Below are 21,878 nucleotides of genomic sequence, written 5' to 3'. Positions count from 1 at the left end.
GTTCCTGAAGAGCATGGTCTGGGGAGAGACAAAAACTCGTGAAAGCATGAACATGACAGCTGTTTTGAGACACAGTATGATAACATGGATCATTTTTACCATTGTTCTTTGTTCAAACATTAAAAAATTAGAAATTCCAGAGTCTTTTATGTGTCGGTAGCGCAAATCTATGCCTTCAGGTCACAGGAGATCCTGTTCATGTCTGTATGTGAGTGTGGACCCACAACTTAATGACGCATAGCACAGGTATGTCACGCTGTGAATGCTGTGAATAAAGTTGTGCACAGCTTAACCGCCACCCATCACCACTGATAACACCGTGACCTAAAATTGAGCGATCTGACGTCTGTGTCCTGGTTTCTTTGAGAACATTTCTATGTGACAGAGCATGTAGATTATGTTGTCTGTTACACTATAGATCCCCCAGCAGCAGAATTTGATACCCATATCTCCAATGAAATTTTGACTGGAGAGAGTGCAGCATACCTTAGGATTTGGGTCCTATTTTTCTGATTACATTGGATACATACATTTCTGTGAAGATATTTATAAGTGACAGTTTTTATCTCTAAAACAATTATAGTTGGATATTATCATCTATTTTAATACTGTTTTCAGGTTAAGTTATATAGGTGGCATATTTTTATTTAATTTATGCAGTAAACAGACCTTTAATATCTAATCTTTGTTAACAATTGTCATTTTTCAATCTTGTGCAGTTTTCATTTTTATTTACTCTTTTAATTTTTTTCTGATTCAAAAATATTTTTCTGGGGCCGGAGCAATAGCACAGCAGGTAGGGCGTTTGCCTTGCACGCGGCCGACCCGGGTTCGATCCCCGGCATCCCATATGGTCCCCCAAGCACTGCCAGGAGTAATTCCTGAGTGCAAAGCCAGGAGTAACCCCTGAGTATCGCTGGGTGTGACCCAAAAAGCAAAAAAAAAAAATATTTTTCTTCTTATATGAAAACTTATATTAGATCTACCCTACAATATTTTAAGTGGATAATATATAGTTTCTTGTAGACATTCTGCTTCAGTATATCCTGAAATTATTAGATGAATAGTAACACTTGGATCACTTGTCATCCCGTTGCTCATCAATTTGCTTGAGCAGGCGCCAGTAACGTCTCCATTCTTCCCTGTCACATGCTAGTGTAGCCCAATGGTGTCTGCTAGCTCCAGGAACACGAAGGGCATCAAACCTCTCTTTCAGGGTCTTGATGAAGTCTAACCACCTCATAGGCGGGTGTCACATGTTCTTTTGACGTCCCGTGGAATCCAGTAGGTAATGCTCTAATCCAGCAGTCATGTCCAAATCGCATTACATGTCTGGCCCATCTGATTTTCGACACCTTGCCAAACAAGACAGTGTCCCTGATTCTTGATCATCGAGGGATGTCAGAACTCAGGATTTCTTCTCTCACTTGAGTGAAACATGATACTCCACACATAGCTCTTTGGATTCCTCTTTGGGAGACCTGAATAGTGTTCTCATCCTGTTTTCATAGGGCCCAGGTCTCTGAGGCATATGTTAGTGCAGGAATAGCTGTGGAGTCGAAAAGATGTGCCTGGATCCAAAGATTTTTTGTCCTCTTAACAACTTCTTCGACAATCTTGAAAGCATTCCAAGCTGGTCTCTTCCTCCTGCTCAGTTCCGGCGCCAAGTCGTTTGTCAGGTTGAGTTCTCGGTCCAGGTACACATTGGGTACAAACCACTGGGTACTCCATTCTTTATGCCAAAAACAGTAACAGTAACAATAATGGTTACATTCATTAGATGAATTAGTGACTTTAAAACTGAATAGCAACACCCACTTTCCTCTTACATTTCCTAGCAAATGCCATAGATGAGAATTGGAAATTCTTTAATTTAAAATAAGCCACCCTAAAGTGAATGTCAGAGAACTTGTAACTGCTTTGAGGCATTAGCAGTCAGTCTCTGCCATAAAGCTTGGCTTTAGGGAATATAGTGAATTGCCAGTTCTCCTTCCTACTCTCCTTCCTTCCTTCATTCCTTCCCTTCCAACCTGCCTGCTTTGTACCTTCTCCCCCCTAAGTGCTGTACTGCCGAGCCTCATCCCCAGCCTCTTAATTTTTCTCAGTGACAGCACCACCATTGGCCAGGTTCTTATCAGTTCATCTAAAAGGCAAAAATAACAAGAATAGTGAATTTTGGGGCCAAAGAGATAATATAGAGGGTAGAGTGTTTATCTTGCTGCATCCAACCCAGAGAATTCAATCCCCAGCTTCACATATTTTGCCCAAGCCCTGCTAGGAATAATTCCTGAGCATAGAGCCTAAGAAAGTCCTAATCATACCAGCTGTGGCCCAAACAAAATAAAACAAAATGAAACAAAACCAAAAAACAATCTGTATCTGTATCTATATCTATCTATCTTTGTACACACACACATATATGCATAGTGAATTGTGGAAAGGAGTGCTTTTATTTTATTTTTCAGTATTCCAAGTATAATTCCTGGTTAATTCAGATTTTATACAGATTTTATGTTGATAATTTTATCTCATAAAAATAATTGAATTTGGATATATTGCTAAGTACATTGAACTGAGGTAATTATGATGGAATAAAACTTGGGTTTTATTAGATTTCAAGATCCCTGAAAGCAATACAGACATCTGTGATTAAATTAGTAATGTTATAGAAACCCAAAAAACAATCTGAAAGATCAATGAAACTAAGAGCTGGTTCTTTGAGAAAATAAACAATATTGATAAAACACAAGCAAGACTCACAAAGAAAGAGAGAGAGAAGCCTAATAAACCAATTCAGAAATGAAAACTGAAACAAAGAAGATTTGGAATACCTGAATAGACCTATCACTATCAAGGACATTAAAAATTTAATCAAAAGTCTTCCCCAAAACAAAAGCCCAGGTCCAGATAGATTCAGTAGCAAATTCTTCCAATCATTTAAAGAGGACCTACTGCCAGTTCATCTCAAGCTTTTCCAGGAAATTGAAGAAGCAGAAACTCTCCCAAACAGTTTCTATGAGGCACATATCTCCCTAATACCAAAAGCAAACAAAGACAGCACAAAAAAAGAAAACTACAGGCTGAAATCCCCGAAGAACACAGATGCGAAGATCCTCAACAAAATATTAACAAATAGAATCCAACAACTCATCAAAAAGATCATACACCACATCCAAGTGGGATTCATCCCGAAGATGCAAGGATGGTTTGACATTCGGAAATCAATCAACACAATCCATCATATCAACAAAGAAAAGATAAAAACCATATGATTAGATCAATAGATGCAGAGAAAGCATTTGACAAGAGCCAGCACCCGTTTATGATGAAAACTCTCAACAAATTGGGTTTTGAAGGAACTTTCTTCAATATAGTCAAAGTCATCTAACCACAAGCCTATGGCAAGCATTGTTATCCTCAATGGGGAAAAATTAAGAACCTTTCCTCTAAAATCAGTGACAAGACAAGGTTGCTCACTCTCACCACTTCTGTTCTAAGATTTAAAATTTGTTATTGATGCTGGAAACAGAACATTTATTATTTTAAATGAGTTCCAGTAATCTTTACTTTTTCTAGTGAAAAGTTCCCTTTATCCATTAAATTTTTTATCCTTTTTTAACTGAAAAGTGAACTGTATTGCTTTTACTCTTTATTTTATCCATCCCAATTTTTAATAGTTTAGGGTTTTGATTTTGTATTTAAGATCTCTTTGGTTGTTCATTGTTTGGTTTAAATGCTAGTAATTAAAAAAAGATTAAGCCTCATGCCACTGAATTGAGAAAAAATATTTAGATCTCAGGGATCTTTTCATCATAATAGCCTATTCTGTATAAAATTAACTTTTTTAAATTGGTAAGGATTCAACATCATCAATCTAATGATAAAGTGAAACAAATAAGTGGTTTATTTTTAATATTAACTTGTAACACATGGGATAAATGTCAAACTTTATTAAATTGTGCAACACAGATATAGAGGAGTGTTGGTGGTATACAAATGACATGAATCAGAATTTTGTTGTTTTCTGAACAGCGCATAACTATTATGAAACTGAGGCCAGAACTGAGCTGCTGAAAGGAAAAAGAAATAAAACCTATGGTCTATCCATTGATTTCATTTTTGGAGACTCATTCATAAATTTTTTATAGTTGTTACCCCTTATATGGCAAGGTATCCTTACCAGTTTTCCAAAGTTGGCAACCTTGAGCTTACCCACACCTCTCCCTTTTTATACTTGTAATGCTTCTGAATTCCCCAAATTGTATTTCATTATGGTTAATTATGAGCAGTTCAGAAAAAAAATGACACATAAAAAATTGGTATTTGATGACAACCTTTATTCTAGTTTGAAAACAGCTGTTAGTTATAGTATGTCAAATACTTAGCACAGGTTTCTGTATCTTCCTATTTGCTATATCCCTTGATTTTCTTTTTTTTTTCACTCTCCACCCCCCACTTTATTTAAACATTGTGGTTTACAAAGTTGTTCACGATCATTTGAAACAGGTATTCAATAGTCCAACACCAATCCCACCACCATTGTCATCTTCCCTTCACCAAAATTCTCCATTTTCCCAGACATCCTTCAAGCCAGCCCCAGTAGTAGACCCACAGAGATTTATTTTATATAGTTTGTTTTCCATAACTGGCTAATAGAATGATCAAAAAATATTTCATTGGAATAAAATTTGTGAAAATTGTCGAATCTCACCATGAGGATGTTAAGGCCTTGACCGAGGGTTTACTAAGCTCTCTTGCAAGTTAAACCTTCTGTGTTAATGTTTCTTTGTTTTAAATTTTTTGACCCTTACAAAGCTTTTCATGATTAGGCTTTAGCCATACAGTGTTCCAAAACCCATCTCTCCCCGGGTGTATGTTTCCCAGCACCAGTGTCCCCAGTTTCCCTCCCACAGCGCCCCTCCCCCAGCCTGCCTCTATGGTTCCAGTTCCCAAGGAATACAGAACAACAAGAACATAAATCATACTGGATTTTATCATTGCTCTGATTTTCCACCTTACTACTTACCACAGGAATTTTAACAGCATGAAATTTTGAGTAATTATGGAAATCAAAGTAAAAGAAGGCTGATATAAATATTTCAATATTTGTTTTGTTTTTGCTTTTGTGTTTTTGGGTCACACAAGGTGATGCTTAGGGTTACTCCTGGCTCTGAACTTGGGAAGTTTTCCTGGCAGTGCTCAGGGGACCCTCTGGGAGTCCAGAATGGAACCTTGATCAGCCACGAGCAAGACAAATGCCCTACCCACTGTGCCATTGCTCTCACCCCAAATATTTAAGTGTTTAAGGAAACAAAATTAATGATGTAACTGTAGGGAATTGAAAGTTTGAAATATTTTTAGAAACCTAATAAATCATGTATGCATAAAAAATATAAATCATCTTAGTCAAACAATAAAGAACTCCTTGGAGGGAGCATTTTATTATTATTATTATTATTATTATTTGCTTTTTGGGTCACATCCGGCAATGCTCAGGGGTTACTCCTGGCTCTGCACTCAGGAACTACTCCTAGCATTGCTCAGGGGACCATATGGGATGCTGGGAATCAAACCCGGGTCAGCTGCATGCAAGGCAAACGCCCTACCTGCTGTGCTATTGCTCCAGCCCTTGGAGGGGGCGTTTTAAATTATTTGCTAATATATTAAGAAGACAGAATAAGAGGATGATATTAGGAAGCAATTTCCAAAATCCATTACAAAATTTATAATTTATTCTTCAGAAGAAAGAATTACTCTCTGAAACACTCTTTTCAGCGATGCTTTCACTTCTTTGTTTCTTAAGGAATAGATGAGTGAGTTCAGCATTGGCAAAACGATATGAGTAAATATTTGAACTATGGCATCAACCAAGTGGTTGGGTGTGGGCTGCAGATAGATGATTATTGGTCCAGGGGCACAGAGGATGGCAGTGAGGTGGGCACTGCAGGTGGAGAAGGCTTTCTTCCTGCCCTCTGTGGACCGGATCCTCAAAATGGCAATCCCAATGCGCAGGTAGGAGAGGCAAATAGTGCACCAATACAGTAGAGCCAGAAAGCTGACGGCTATGGAACCTACTGTCTGGGCCTTCGAGTTGTCGTCACAAGCCAGCAGAAGGACAGCCAGGATGTCGCAGAAGAAGTAGTCCACCTGATTCGGGCCACAGTAGTTGAGTCTAAAAGTGAAGGAGGTCAGGATGGAGACGTGAACACAGCCCAGCGACCAGGCTCCTATAACCAAACCCACGCAGACTTCAGGTCTCATGATGAGTGTATACCTCAGGGGGTGGCAGATGGCCACAAAGCGGTCATAGGACATCATAGAATAAAGGCAGCCTTCAGTAGCTCCCAGGAAATGGTAGAAGAAGATCTGTGTGGCACAGCCCTTGTAAGAAATGGTCCGGCTCTGGCCAGAGTGATAGAACAGCATCTTGGGACAGGTCACTGTTGGCAATACTGTATCAAAAATGGACAACAGTCCTAATAAGTACATGGGGGGTGTGAAGGGCAGAGGAGGAAAGGATTACTATGAGGATGAGTAAATTGGCGACCAGGGTGAAGAGGTAAATGAACAAGAAGAGGACGAAGAGCACAGTCTCCACTCCCTGTGTCTGAGGGATTCCCAGCAGGATGAACTCACTCAGCTCTGTGTAGTTCCTCATGTTCCTGCAGGGCTAGTCAGGGGAGAGACAAACTCTGAAAGCATGAACGTGGAGGCCGAACATTGACAGACACAATATGACACATTGACTATCCAATCATATGTTCATGTCGGTGGTGTCTGTATAAACAGAAACAATGAGGCCATCTACCAAAGTTAGTTACAGGTCCAGAGGCTTGTAACTACCGTCATTTGTTAGATATCCTATTCTTTTATGAATTTAGACCCAAAATAAAATTAAATATAGTGCTACTATATTTGATATAGTGTCTACTGCATGAGTTAAATTAAGGTCTGAAAATCTCTTCATCCAATTTAGTTCTGCTACCAATGATGTCACAGCTCTAATCTGGAAGCATGGTTTTGGTTTCTTTATAGTTTGTTTCCCTGACCGTGGATGTCAAAGATGTGATCCTCTGCTCTCTCCATCCCTCTATTCTACACTCAGGTTTATACACACACAAATCTAGAGATATGGGTTAGTGAAGGTGTAATGATCCTTAGATATAGATTATATTTCAGTGGTTGTGTTTGGTAAATTTTTGCTGTGTGAATTTTATTAATAGTAATGTTCATCAAAAACTTTACAGCAATATAATTGGATATGGTGATGAATTTCATTATTTAAAGGTGAATTTGTGCTATGTAGATGGTCAGTTTTCATTGAATATAATATCTGCATATTTAGGTAGGGGACATTTAACATTTTTTAATAATTCAATTTTTGGATCATTAGCTCAATTAAATCTTTTAATTCTGTAACTTTGCTGGTTTTGTTTTAGATAATAATATTTAGGGGCTGTAGAGATAGTACAGCTGGCAGGACATTTGACTTGCATGCGGCTGGCCTGGGTTTAGTCCAGGGCACCCCAAATGGCTCTTCTGAGCATGGCTAAGAATAATCTCTGAGCTCAGAGCCAGAAGTAAGTGCCAAGCACAGCCAGCTGTACCTTCAAAACAAAACAATTAATTTTTTAAGATATACCTTCTTAAATTTTAAGGATTAGCTGTAGGCACTGTTTTGCAGCTGATCTCCCAAAGTTATTCATTTTGTACCGGGAGCCAATGCCTGGGAACAGCCAGGAACCAATGCCTGGGAACCACTATGTCAGTACAAACTGGCCTGTAACTAAGGAACAGCTGCTTCTTGGGAAAAATATCAAAGTAGCTTTTGAAAGTTGCATAACAATACCCAGGGTAACTGCCATCAGGGCCCACATCCAGTTTTGTTAAACGTTTGCATTCTGTGCTTTTCTCCCATTCTCCCCACTTCCTCATATAATCAATTATAAAAGACTAGCTTAAGAGAAATAAAACTGGAGCTTGATCCCATTCTTCATGTTTCTGTCTCATTCTTGTGTGTCTGTCTGTGTCTGTCTCTTTCTTCTTGAGTCTGTCTCCTTTTCACTCGAACACCCTCTCCCAGCTACCCACATTAACCAAGTCCCATGGGATGGGACAGTTTTACATTACTGTCTTTATACTCTTTAATTAGAAACCTCCATTCTAGATTCTACTCCTGTAGAGTAGAATGGCATCCTGTGAGAATGCCATTCTACTCTTGTGAGTTTGAAGTTATTTTTTTTTCTGAAGGATTTCTCTCTACTCTGAATGGATTGACTCTAAAATGCTCTGTGGTCTGCAGTGACCTTCTCTGTTACAGGCTGAATTGAAAGAATGTTGTGAATTGTCAAAAATAAATTTTTACTTAAATTTTTAATTTGCATGATTTTTGAGGTGAAAAGTATATGAACATTTCTATTTACAATCACCTGGCTTCTAAATATATTCTGACCAGTTTCAGATCCTTCTACTAGAAATAATGGAAGTTATACCTTTAAAAAGTAGTTGTTGTTGCAGCAACTACCAGCATTTACCAGCAAATAAAAAATTCTGATGGAATGGATTTTGCTTCTATTAGAGTGCAAACCCCCTTGGAAAAATGTACAGAGATCAGTGATTGAATCTGTGGTGATCACAGTGCCTGCCATTACCTGGCAGGTTAACACTGTTCCATAAAATAAACAGTGTTCCATGAACAGACCTGTTATTATGACCAGTTTATCTCCAGGAATAAGAAATATTTAACACCAAGTAAATATATTCACTCGAATAGAAATTTAGGATTTTCTGAAAAAATTCTAAAATTGCCTTATATGGAGGCCTGCCTCATGAGCTGGGGGAGAAGGCAACTGGAATCGAAAAAGGGATCACTAAGACAATGATCATTGGAGGGATTTCTCGGGATGGGAGATGTGTGCTGAAAGTAGATAAAAGACCAAACATGACGGCCTCTCAGTAGCTGTGTTGCAAACCATAGTGCCCCAAAGGAGAGAAAGAGGAAGAGGGAAATTGTCTTCCATAGAGTTAGTGGGAGTGGTGGGATGGAAATGGGGTATGCATACTGGGGACATTGATGTGGAAAATGTACACTTGTGGAGGGAGGGATGGGTGTTTGATCATTGTATGACTGAAACTCAAACATTAACAACTCAAACATTTGTAAGTGTATCTCATGGTGATGCAAAACATAATCTATTGTCACAGAAAAAAGAAACTTCCTTAGAAAGTGATGATTATAGTGAACCTATTTTCAGCTTGACCTTACGTGCCTCATGAAAGGGACTTAACATTGTGTAACTGCTAAGAATGAATCACTTATACTTGAAGTGAAGGAAATTATGGATGGAGAATGGGCCCCCTCCCCTCTGCCGTGCAGAAGAATATTCATAATTAATAGAAAATGCACCAGATAATCCCCTCATGGCCACCCTCCAGATCTCAATAGCTGCTCCTCCCAGACAGGAGTATAAAATGAAGCCCCCATAGCCATGCCAGCAGACTCTGCACCAGGCTTTTTTACTCAGGGAGCCCCAGAGCAGGGCGGATGAGAACCCTCCCTACCCCAAGGGACCCAGCCCCGGCAGGGGACCCCTAGTACCCCACCGCCACCATGCGCCAGGCTGTTTTTGGACACATTATAAGAAACTTTCCTACCCATTTTCCATAATTAACACGCCATATTTGACAGTAGGCAACAAATCATATACCTCTCAGAGAGCCTGGCAAGCTACCTAGAGTATCCTGCCCACACGGTCAGAGCCTGGCAAGGTACCTGTGGTGTATTCAATATGCCAAAAACAGTAATAATAGGTCTCATTCCCCTGACCTTGAAAGAGCCTCCAATACTTGGGAAAGACAAGTAAGGAGAAGCTGATAAAATCTCAGGGCTGGGAGGAATAGAGATATTATTGGTGCCTACTTGAGTAAATCGATGAACAACGGGATGATAGTGATACAGTGATACAGCTGTAAGAAAATGACACATAAAACATAAAAATATCACTAGGCTAATTGCAGCCATAGGTTTTCAACTGAGGTCATGCATGTGAATTCTTGGGAGAATGAGGACTGGAACCATCTCCTCAAAACTATTGATTCACTTTGCAGTTATGCTTGGATATATCTAAAGAGGTTTTACTTGTTTTATTGGGTTCTTAGAGTCTTGTGGGGCTGGAGTGATAGCATAGAAGGTAGGGCGCTTGCCTTGCATGCAGCCAACATGGGTTCAATTCCTTTGCCCCTCTCGGAGGCAAGCTAATGAGAGTATCTAGCCCACAGGGCAGAGCCTGGCAAACTACCCGTGGCGTATTTGATATGCCAAAAACAGTAACAACAAGTCTCACAATGGAGACATTACTGGTGACCACTTGAGCAAATTGATGAGCAACGGGATGACAGTGACAGTGACAGAGTCTGGGGATCCCTTGGGATTCATGTTGGGACATAACTAGTTTTCATCTTTTCACCAGGTTCCTTTAATCTGCTTTCAGGGGTTCTGGGACTCAAACTGGAGACTCAGTTTGTGCTTGTGTGAGCGTGTTGAGGAGGGAGCATGGCTGAGTGCCATGGTCTGCATTAGCGTCTCTCTCCTGGGGATCCTCATGGGCTCAGCACAGATTCAGTCAGACTCAGGGGAGAGGGTACTGTGGGGTAACTTCCGTAGGGGCGTGGGTGGTGATGCTGAAGAAAGGAAAGGGTTTTCTCATCAGTCAGTTTTATTTTGAGTGTAGACCCCTGCTTTCTCATTTTGTGACTTTGATGTGCTTCATTTTCTGTTTTTTAAAAGGGACATTATTGCAGTTGAAGGGTTGAGTAGATTTGACTGGAAAATGCAGTAGAGCACTTAAAAGGTGACATTTGTCATCTTGCAGGTACCAGGAACTGTTATTTGTTCTTTTGGGCATGTGTTTGAAGACCCTGTTAACCTTTAACAATAGTAGAAGGAGTGTCATAAATAGAAAATTTTTACAGTGTCTGGAGAGAGTGTTTGCAAATCCCCGTGTGGAACCATGGGAATCTCTTCTGGGTTATGCTAATCCCCAAAGACGCCTTGTTATGGAGGAATCAGAACCACAGCTTCATTAACTGTCTTCACTCCGCACCCTGCATGCCAGCCTGCAGCCCTCTGAACCATCCCAGGTGCTGTAAAACGTGAGCCCGCTTAGGAGCCTCTCAAGGGGACTCCAGGGGAATACCAGTCACTTTTCTATTCCTGTTGCAGGATGAGTCTCATTTCTCCTCGATTTAAAAAGTGAAAGCAAGGAGATAGGGGAAATATATCATGAAAAAAGCAGAAATTCAGATAGATTTTTTTTCCTTGTTTAAACAAACATGCCCCTTCTCCTTTCTAACATTTTAATATTACTATTTAGATTCCTAACCATCTTTGGACTAGCAGGCAGCAAGTTCCTTAGTCATCAGACATCATGAAACCTAGAATAAGAATTAAAATAAGAATAAATGTGTAGTAATAGGGTAATAAGGCAATAAAGTAATAACAGGGGCTGGAATGATAGTGCAGTGGCTAGGGCATTTGCCTTGCATGAGGTCGACTCATGTCTGATTCCCAGCAGCCCATATGGTCCCCTGATCACTGCCAAAAGTAATTCCTGAGTGCAAAGCCAGAAGTAACCCCTGTGCATTGCTGGACATGACCAAAAAAGCCAATAAATGAATAAATAATAAAATATTTATTACTTATAAGATTTTTATTACTAATAGAAAAATGTGTCTCTGATTCAAGGTTCAACTCAACTCCTGCCATATAATTTGTTGAGAAGTTACCATAAGACTATCACAGTAGATATCTTAAATCTACTGGTGGTCATGAGAAAAGGGAACAAGAGAAGTAAATGTGGCTTCAAACCAGACTTTGAGAAATATTCCACTTTTGGAAAGTAGCAGGGACATTAGCCATTGAAGATGAAATTAGCAATCTTCAGAGAATAGGAAGGGACCAGAAGAATGAATTTCATAGCTTTGTATACTAAGGTCATGTTTTCAATGAAGTAGAAGTAAATCTTCACCCTCCTGGGTCAGGGATATAACGAACTCATTTTGTGTTAGTTCCTGTTTTTGTGTCTATATATGTTGCTAGGAGGAAACACAGGATGCCGTGTGTCCTAGGCAGGTGCTCTGCCGCCACCCCACATCCCTACCGCCCAGTGAAAGTTTGAATAATACTTAGCTCTCTGGTGCCTAGACAGAAACAGATACAAAATAGTAGCTCAGAATACAAGTATAAATGAATGAACTTTTACGTGATTTGAACTCAGCAGACCTTCATTTGTTGCATAAAAAGCAGATGGAAGGGCCTAGTTTCCACGGTCCTGGCACCTTAGACTCGATTGGAGGGAAAAGTATAAGTTGAGAAAGAGAGCGATGCTCTGAGCACTCACGTGGCCCACGGGCTCTTGACTGGCTTCAGGAAGGCAAAGCAGCGTTTTTCCTCCTTTGACCTGCAGATTCTCTATGTTTCATCTTTAGCTCCTGGGGGCCAGGGAATTTGGCTTGGTTTAAGAACTCCAGACTCCAACTGTCTTCTTTTTCAGTCGAAAAACTCAGTGAAAGGATGCTGTTCATCTGATCTCTGTCTTCTCACCTGGCACGATTTGTCAGCATTTAGAAGCAAAAATCTTTTCTCTCTCTGATTTTTTGCAGGATTTTCAATGATCTCATCATCTCTCTAGGGCTTATCCTTGATTTATCCCAGGATGCCGAGAGCAGGTGCTTTCTGGGTATAGGGAACAATCAAGTGTCAGATATTCAGGGAACTCAGGGATGGCATGATAGTACACAGTACGCTTGAGTGTCAGCGGAACATACTGGGAATCTCTGAGGTTCAGTCCTGCCAACCAGCCTGTTTTTGCCAGTGGACATAAACCTTAGGCACACTGACTTTCTGGCCATGTTCAGGGTGGCTGTTACCTGCCATCTTTCAACTGTCAAACTCTCTCCTACCCTCACCTTTCGTGGAAGAAGCCGTAGCCTTATTGAGAGGGCCACCCCTGAGGACAGGAAGGTTCTGCTCTGAAGTTCTGTCTTCCTCATCGGCTCTGTTGTCCCAAGCATTTCCCTGGTCTTGTCTGGATTAATATCATAGTCTGTGAGTGGAAATATGTACACGGGAAAACATCAACTAACAATATTGAAATCACACAGTAGATAAATAATTAATAACTTTTAAGTAAAGAAAAAATAAATGGCATTGTAATTGTATTACAGAGAAAATGCGAAAATTTATGAGATAATGTTTATAAACTCCCTGACATTTTCTATTATGGTATTTATTACTTTTTGAAGGTGGAGGAAGTACACATTTACCATATATCTTTTTTTTGGTTTTTGGGTCACACCCGGCGATGCACAGGGGTTACTCCTGGCTCTTCACTCAGGAATTACCCCTGGCAGTGCTCAGGGGACCACATGGGATGTTGGGATTAGAACCCGGGTCGGCTGCGTGCAAGGCAAACGCCCCACCCGCTGTGCCATTGCTCCAGCCCCTACCATATATCTTTTAAGAGACACTGTTTTCAGAAGTCATTACTTCTCCTCCATTACCTGATATTCTTTATAGTTTTACAATGAGTTAGGGGTTTTTGTTAAGTAGCTTTGCTCTTGGGGTTGTTCAATGTTTACTTTAACTGCTGATAATAATAGGGGAATTTCTGATAATGATTACATGAGAGTAAAATATCATTAAAAAGTTAATAAAATATCATTAACTTTTTCTTAATAATAGCCAATTGCATGTGAACTCTAAATGACACACATTGTGTGTACTCAGCCTCATCAGTTATGAGGAGGAAGAATTGGGGGTCCACTTGTGAGAGAGGATGTAATGTGTAATTTTGCCAAAATTCTACAACTTGACAGTTCTACAAGGAGTATACAAACTCACAAATATAGATTATATCAGTTCGTCCAAAAAGGACACATCAGAGAAAGCATTTTCTAAAGTTTTTGTACTTAAGAAGAGTGAACAGGAGAGGATGAATATTAAGAAACATAATTTTTTAATTCCATTATAAAACCCATAATCAACACCACTCTGTGAATTACTCTGCTGTGGGACTTTCTTAGAATAGATTAGGGGGCTGGAGCGATAGCACAGCAGGTAGGGCATTTGCCTTGCACACGGCCAACCAGGGTTCAATTCCCAGCATCCCATATGGTCCCCTGAGCAATGCCAGGAGTAGTTCCTGAGTGCAGAGCCAGGAGTAACCTCTGAGCATCACTGGGTGTGACCCAAAAAGCAAAAAAAAATTAGATTAGGGAGTTGAGCATGGGAGAGGCAAATGTTATTTCATATCTGCACTATGGCACCAAACCCACACAGACTCCAGGTCTCATGATGAGTGTATATCTCAGGGGGTGGCAGATGGCCACAAAGTGATCATAGGCCATCACTGAGTAGAGGCAGCTTTCCATAGATCTCAGGAAGTGGTAGAAGAAGAGCTGGTAGAAGAACAGCCTTCGTAAGAAATGGCCCGGCTCTGGTCAGAGAGATAGAACAGCATGTTGGGACAGGTCACGGAAGGAAGAACATGTCGGATATAGGCAAAAGTCCCAAGAAGAGTACATGGGGGTGGGGGAGAAAAGGATTGCTATGAGGATGAGTAAATTGCCGACCAGGGTCAAGAGGTAAATAAACAAGATGAAACATGCACAATCTCCACTCCCTGGGTCTGAGGATTCCCAGCAGGATGAACTCACTCAGCTCCATGTGGTTCCTCCTGTTCCTGCAGGGTTGGTGTGGGGAGAGACAAAATTTATGAAAGTGTGAACGTGGAGGCTAACCATTGACAGACACAATATGACAAATGATGTCTCATGCCTCATATTATGTCTGTCAATATGAGGCACTCCCATTCCTCTGTGTTTATCTTCAACCTCTGCTTCTCCTATCTGTTAATCCCTGTTAATCATTTATTGTTTAAATATGAAGTGATAATGCAATGAAGAACTCAGAATTTGATTAGACACTTAAGTTTTAGTAAAAACATATACTGGCTTCAAATTTCAATGTATAATTTTTATTTTTTATTTATTTATTTATTTTGCTTTTTGGGTCACACCCAGTGCTGCTCAGGGATTACTCCTGGCTCTGCACTCAGGAATTACTCCTGGCAGTTTTTGGGGGACCATATGAGATATCTGGGACTGAGCCTGGGTCGGCCGTGTGCAAGGCAAACACCCTACCTGATGTTCAATCACTTCGGCCCTCAATGTGTTTTGTGTTTTTTTCATTGTAAATATGAACCCAAACAAAATAAATGTCTGTATGATTCAATATGGGAGAGGTAAAAGAGCAAAGATTATTCAGTATATGAATGTAGTTAATGTTCACAACCAATTTTATGCAACAATACTCTAAAATACACAAATCTGGAAGCCTTGTCACAGCATGATCATGATGAAAAATAGTCCAATGTTCCACATATCTGCCAGAGTTTGTGCAAACCCTACTCTGATGAGAAGAATAGGTTACAATTCACTGGTGTGGCAATTCACTGCAATTCATTGGCATTTCTATAGGCATCTGCTTCTGTTCTATTGTTTGGAAATATTTCTTTATTTTTGGATACTTTTAATGTGGCTTTATTTTCCTAACTGTGGATGGTGGATCATGGACTCTCACACATATTTGTATTTAATTGAGTTACTGTTAGATAACACTGGTTTGTCCTTTCTCCTTTCGCTGCAAGTGAGTTTATTGGGCTACACCCATCACAATGCTCCCAAGGCACTCCCATTCCTCTGTTTCTCTTTAACCTCTCCTTTGTGCTCTGCTTCCCCTATCTGATGATTACTTACATTCCCAAATCAGACCCTGTGGCTTGTAAAGACAGATTCTTCTGAAGACTCTAGATTTTGTATATGCAAGTGAAATATTGTTTTACTATTTCTTTATGTCCTCTGCATCATATACTTTAGAGCAATATCCTTTCTGTGTAGAGACAGGAAGACAATTCATGCTATGCTTTTGTAACTTGGGAGTTAACTGACTCCAAATAAAATTTACTCCTTGGCACCTGTCGTATTTACTCAACCTAACCCTCAGTTGCTCTTAATTCCTAACACCTCAAAAGGAGGGTCCCACCAAGGGACTTCGATGGACCCAGGGCATCGAAAAGAGATGAACTGTAAGCTACCCTGGCATCAAAAGGTAAAGGTCAAGCGCCATAGAACGTATAATAAGTTAAGAGCACAGTTAGGGACAAACTCTGCAATGACTCCAAAATAAATAACTGGATAAGGATCCTACTGTGGTTAGGAAAGACTAACCTGGACAGAGGAAGATTATCTGGGATACATAGCAATATGCTCACAGAAAGAGCCACCTTTATGTTTAATATATTACTTACTGTGTCCATATAAAATGACTAGAAATATTATTAAGAAACAAATTTAAGATTTGCTTTTAAATTTTAAGTGTCTATAAACTAAGGAAAGGAGAATATGCCCTTAAATGGAATTCTGCCCTTGGGTGGATCGCCTACTAGGATGAGATTCTGCCCTAGAAGAGCTAATCCTGAAGGAAGGGCTTTACATCTCTTCATTGTGCCACAGCACATGGGTGTAAATGCTACCCCAAACTCCTTAGGATTTGGTCTATAACTAAGGCTGTGGGATGGCACAAGGAGACTGGAATAAACTGATGACCAACCAGCCTGAAGCCTGGCTCTCTCACGCGCAGTTTGCTGTTGGTTGTCTGGGGTGGGGAGGTGACTCTTGGCCATGGAACTCATGTATCATTCACTCACATTCTGAACTCACAAGTTAATATTCACTTCCCATGAGCCTTTGGTATACATATGTGATTGCTCATAAAAGATTGTGTTACATAGTACTTGCTATATATGATTTATTATATTTCCTGTAGAGACATCCAGGTAACGTATGAAGTATTTACCTGAATGAAGATGCCAGCTGCTGATGGGGGTTACATGGAAAAGCGGGGATGTGTAGGACTGGAGACCAAAGCTAAAGAGATGCTTTAGTTTAGGGAAAAAGAAGAGAGCGAAGCAGCTGAAGATAAAACTCATATATTCTCCTAGGATATCACAAGAGACTCTGGAGAATGTGTTTTATAAGTCTCTGCTTCATGGAGATGATTGTATTCTCTGCGTCATAAAATTACATTGCTCCACATCAGAGAATAAAACTAAGTTTCTAATTGTAAGGAACAGATGTGTGGTACAAGGCATGTGACAGATGCTGAACTATGATTAAGACTAAGAAACAAAGAATAAGTGAGTGAGTTTCAACATTCTATTTCATAGAGGGAATGAATAAAGAATTCCAGTCTGCACATGAAATTCAAAGGAAGCCCTTCTCTGATCACTTCCTTGGTGAAAGGTCATGCTTGGGTCCAAGAATTAAATCAGACATTTCTCTCTCCTCTGCTCTTCTGCAGAATTCCGGGGCTCTCCATCCCAATGCTGGACTTCTCTCAGCTTCATGGAATTGGTCTTGGGGTCTCTAACCACTGCGCTTTTCCATGCATAGTCACACACTGCAGAGGTGCTGTTGTAATCTCATATCTCTGCCCTGTCACGTGGGGTGGCTTCCTCAGCGGCTGCAGAATAAGACCATTTCCTGCCGGTGCAGGATTCTGAATGAGTTCACAGTCTGTTCTGAATGAGTCTGCACTCCCTCAGAAGTCACACCCATCATATAGCCCAGGACACAGCCCCTGAGCAGAGGGAGCACTGAGTGCTGCCTGAGCAGGAGGAGAGAGAACATACGCCGGTGAAGCCTCCTTCTGAGATCCCGGGAATCGGTGAGCTAGTGAGCCCCAAGGCTGCTGTTTTCCATGCTCTGCATAGGCATCCCAGGGACCACTTTTGTTCTTTGTGGATCATAGGATTTGACTCAATTTTCTACCTAGTCTGTTATCTCTACCTATTTCCTTACTTCTTGCGTGTGGAAGAAATTGTAACATCGTGGGGAAAGTGTGGCATTGGGTTCGGAAGTTTCAATATGAAAGAGAAAATTTCTCATTGATTATATGTCTGGTTCTATTGGTCCTTAATATTTATTTCAATGTCAGATTTTTTTTGCATAATATAGGGTGATCGTGACATTTAAAGCAGTAGAACTGTTTTCTAACACATTTTAGTGAAATAAAATGAATGAGATTGCTTTTTAGTGTTAGATTTTTTTTTTTACCTTTCTAAGTCAAAGAATTTTTTGTTTCTGTTATGCTACCTTTTGGGTCCTACCTAGAGGTAATTATGGGCAAAGAGATTGTGAGACAAAAATAATACTTAAGTAATTTGAACAATGGATAAGAAATACAAGGATCCTTTATGGTTTTTTCTTTCTTTTTTGAGGAAGTGGTTGGGCCATGCCTGGCAGTGCTCAGGGGTTACCCCTGGCTCTGTGCACATAGATCACTCCTGATGGTGCTCAGGGACCATATGGGATGCTGGCAATTGAACACAAGAGGACTGAGTACAAGGCCAGCACCGTACCTGCTGTATTATACTTCCAGCTTCAACACTCCACCCCCGACCCTGCATCTCCACTTAATTTTTTTATAGTTTTTTGCCAAACATCCAGCTGTGCCCAGGGCTTACTCCTGGCTCTGCACTCAGGGGTCATTCTGGAGGGGCAGAGGGGGTGCTAGGGATCAAACTTGGGTCATCTGTATAAGAGGTAAGTACCCTCCTCACTGTGCTATCACTCCGGCCTCCAAGGTTCTTTCCTTGGTAGTCTTTGTTCTTTTTGAAATCTAAATAGCATGAGATTTTCCAAATTCTTGGGATATATTCAGATCAATTCAAGAAAGCAAAAGTGAAGTCTGGAGAGAGTACAGGGGCTAAAACGCTTGGTTTGGATGTGATTTGATCCCCTCAATATATATATACATATATATGTATATATATACACATATATATATACATATATATGTAAAAATCCCTGAGCACTGGCAGGGATGATTCCCTGAGTACAGAGCCAGGAATAAACTGGAATAACACTTTGGCTCTGGCCTAAGCTCACATCCTCCCAACCCCACCCTAAAAGAGAGAGAGAGAGAGAGAGAGAGAGAGAGAGAGAGAGAGAGAGAGAGAGAGAGAGAGACCAGTTCCATTTTTGAGAACAACCCAGGGAAATGAGTATGTTTAATATCCCCATTTTATGGGGAAGTCCAGAGATGCAGAGAGCGTGGGAGGCTGCAGTGGGCCCATGGCTGAGACCCCAGCCCAGCTGGCTCTTCACACATCCCACCCTCTCCCTAAACAGATTCTCAACAGTGGTGTTCTTTTGGAAGCCTCAGCTTTCATAGATCACTTTGAAATAAGGCAAGTAGGAAATGCAGTTTCCTTTACCACTTCACCCAGGAAGGGAGCTCACGTTTCAGGGTCCGGGTTTCTCCCTTGCTGTGGAGACAGTTAGGAAAAATGACTCAAAGCAGAGTTGAGGACTCAAGATCACAGCTAATCTCCACAGGGTTCCCTGATGACAGTGCAAAGTATTATTAGCAGGGACCCAGGACACAGCAAGCATCTCTTGCATAAGAAGCTGGTTTTTGATGCTATTGTTTAAATTGTTTTGGCATTTTCTCTGCTGGTGAGGGTGTATGACGGTCCTTCTCTTTTCCCATCTCGGCTCTGATTTTTCCTTGGCCGAGGCGGGGCAAAGGCAGGACAGTGAACATTCTAGCACTGGAGAGTTCTGGCTCACCCAGCGAAAGTGAAAGTATAATAGCTTCAGAATTTCTCACCGATCCCTTGATCACAGAATCGCTACTTTAGAGTTGGTCCCTAGAAGAGGGTGGGGTATTCCCAGAACAACTGACATCCCTTGTTTCTCTTGGCTGTGGCAGAGCTGGTGGCTGCAGGAGAGGGTAGGTGAACTGCTAGCCTCCCTTGTCCAATTCCCTGCTCTCTCCACACTGGATTGTTGGGTTTGTTGACCCCACCCCCAGCTGTGCTTAGGTCTGCAGTTCCACTTCAGTACCAAGGCCCAGAAGGATAAGCCATTGGGTCCGACAGTGCTCAGGATGCCTGGGACACTTTCTCCAGGGTGGCACCCAGGGCTGCTCTGGGGGGGCCATGTGATGCCAGGAACTAAACCCTGGTCAGATACATGACTGGTATGCACGAACAATTGTACTATCCTTCGTACCTCTCTTATTTTCACTGCAAGTTCCAGGGCAGGGATTTGGGTGCTGTTGAGCGTTCACTCAGCTGGAGATTCCTACAAGCATGGCAGTTAGGGCATCTTGTGAGATGGAAGAGGAACCCCGCCATGGCCTAGTCATCTCTCTGTCCCTCTTCCTATTTTCAACTGCAAAATTAATGCTTCTCTTTCTCTTTCCCTCCCTCTCTCCATCTCCCTCTTTAGCAGGGCCTCACCCGCAGTGTTCAAGATCACTCTAAGGCTTGGGGAAACATTTGTGGTTTCAGAGATCAAACCCTGGGCTGCCAAAGGCAGAAAAAGTGCCTGACCTTGCTCTCGGACCCTTGCTTTCTTGGTCTATGTCAGGAGATGATGCTTCAAGAACCACCAGCCCTGTTGGGTGAAGCCCCTAAATCCTTCTAGAGAGAACGACCAGGGTCTGCCCCGCCCGCTTCCATTATGGTCACTCCTTGAGGGTTCCACCTGTTTCTCCAGAGCTCCAGTGTCCCACCGCGCCCACACAGCCTCCTTCTTGGGGTCCCTCTTCTCCTGGGCTGCTGGCTGGCTACTCCTGCTCCCCCCAAGTGGCTGAGCCCTGCAGTGGCCTTCTGGGAGTTCCCAAGAAGCTACTGAACAGCCACTTCACTGGGGATTTTTTCCAACTGTGTCAGATTCAAGGCTTGAAATGTGGTTGCAAGTCTGGGCCATGTTGTGGTTTTATTTGTTTATTTTCAATGATAGAAGATCAGCAGCTGCCTGGTACTTTAAGCTCAACTCACAGCTGGCTGCCTGCTAGGTTGTACATATGGGGGTATCACCCCAGGGAGGCATGCAGAGGAGGGCCCTGATGTGGGCTTGCAATCAGGGAGCTGGAGACCCCCCCCCGGGGACCTTGTCCGCTGGAGGCCAGCCCAGTGAGGGGCCCGACAGTCCTGCTGCTCTGTGCTCCCAGCTGATGCCGATGTGATTCTGGCACACGATGGCCACCCACGTCTAATGCCAGCCTCTCCCTCAGCCTCCACCGCCCTCTGCTGAGTCTCACCACGAGCCTTTTGGTCAGCTCAGTTTTATTTATTTTTTAGTGAATCAGCAGGCTGGAGCGATAGCACCAGGCTGGAGCAACAGCATAGCGGGTAGGGCGTTAGCCTTGCATTCCTCTGCCCCTCTCTGAGAGCCCAGCAGGCTACCGAGAGTATCTTGCCCGCAAGGTAGAGCCTGGTAAGCAGCCTGTGGCCTATTCAATATACCATAAACAGTAACAACAGGTCTCACAATGGAGATGTTACTGGTGCCTGCTCGAGCAAATCGATGAGCAACTGGATGATAGTGACAATGACAGTGACAATGAATCACCATGAGATATTTACAGACCTACAAACTTTCATGATTATGTCCCAGTCATACAATTATTTAGTACCCATCCCGAGACCAGTGCCCTTTCTTTACCATCATGTTCCCAATATATCTCCCACTACCCCATCCCTTCCCACCCCCTGCCTCTGTGGCAGGCACATTCCCTCTTTCTCTTTCTCTTTTTGTGTGTTGTGGTTTGCAATACAGGCAGGAAGTGGCCATCATGTTTGGTCTATAGCCTACTTTCATCACGCATCTCCCATCCTGAGATGCCCTCCAAGCATCATTCACTTAGTGGTCAGCTCAGTTTTAACCCAGTGCACAGAAGAAAAAGCACAGACAGGAAAAAAGTTCCTTTTTCTGGTGCAGATTTGAGGGGCGTGGATGTAAGAAAT

General features: G+C 41.7%; 1 pseudogene; it reads right to left on the bottom strand.

Moving 5' to 3' along the window:
- Positions 1-5,730: 5,730 nt before the first annotated feature.
- Positions 5,731-6,658, bottom strand: LOC101558951 (olfactory receptor 148-like; annotated as a pseudogene).
- Positions 6,659-21,878: the final 15,220 nt, after the last annotated feature.

The sequence above is a fragment of the Sorex araneus genome, chromosome 3, assembly GCF_027595985.1.
Source record: "Sorex araneus isolate mSorAra2 chromosome 3, mSorAra2.pri, whole genome shotgun sequence".
Taxonomy (NCBI): domain Eukaryota; kingdom Metazoa; phylum Chordata; class Mammalia; order Eulipotyphla; family Soricidae; genus Sorex; species Sorex araneus.
The sequence above is the reverse complement of the archived record's forward strand: the minus strand, read 5'-3'. Positions and strand labels throughout refer to the sequence as shown.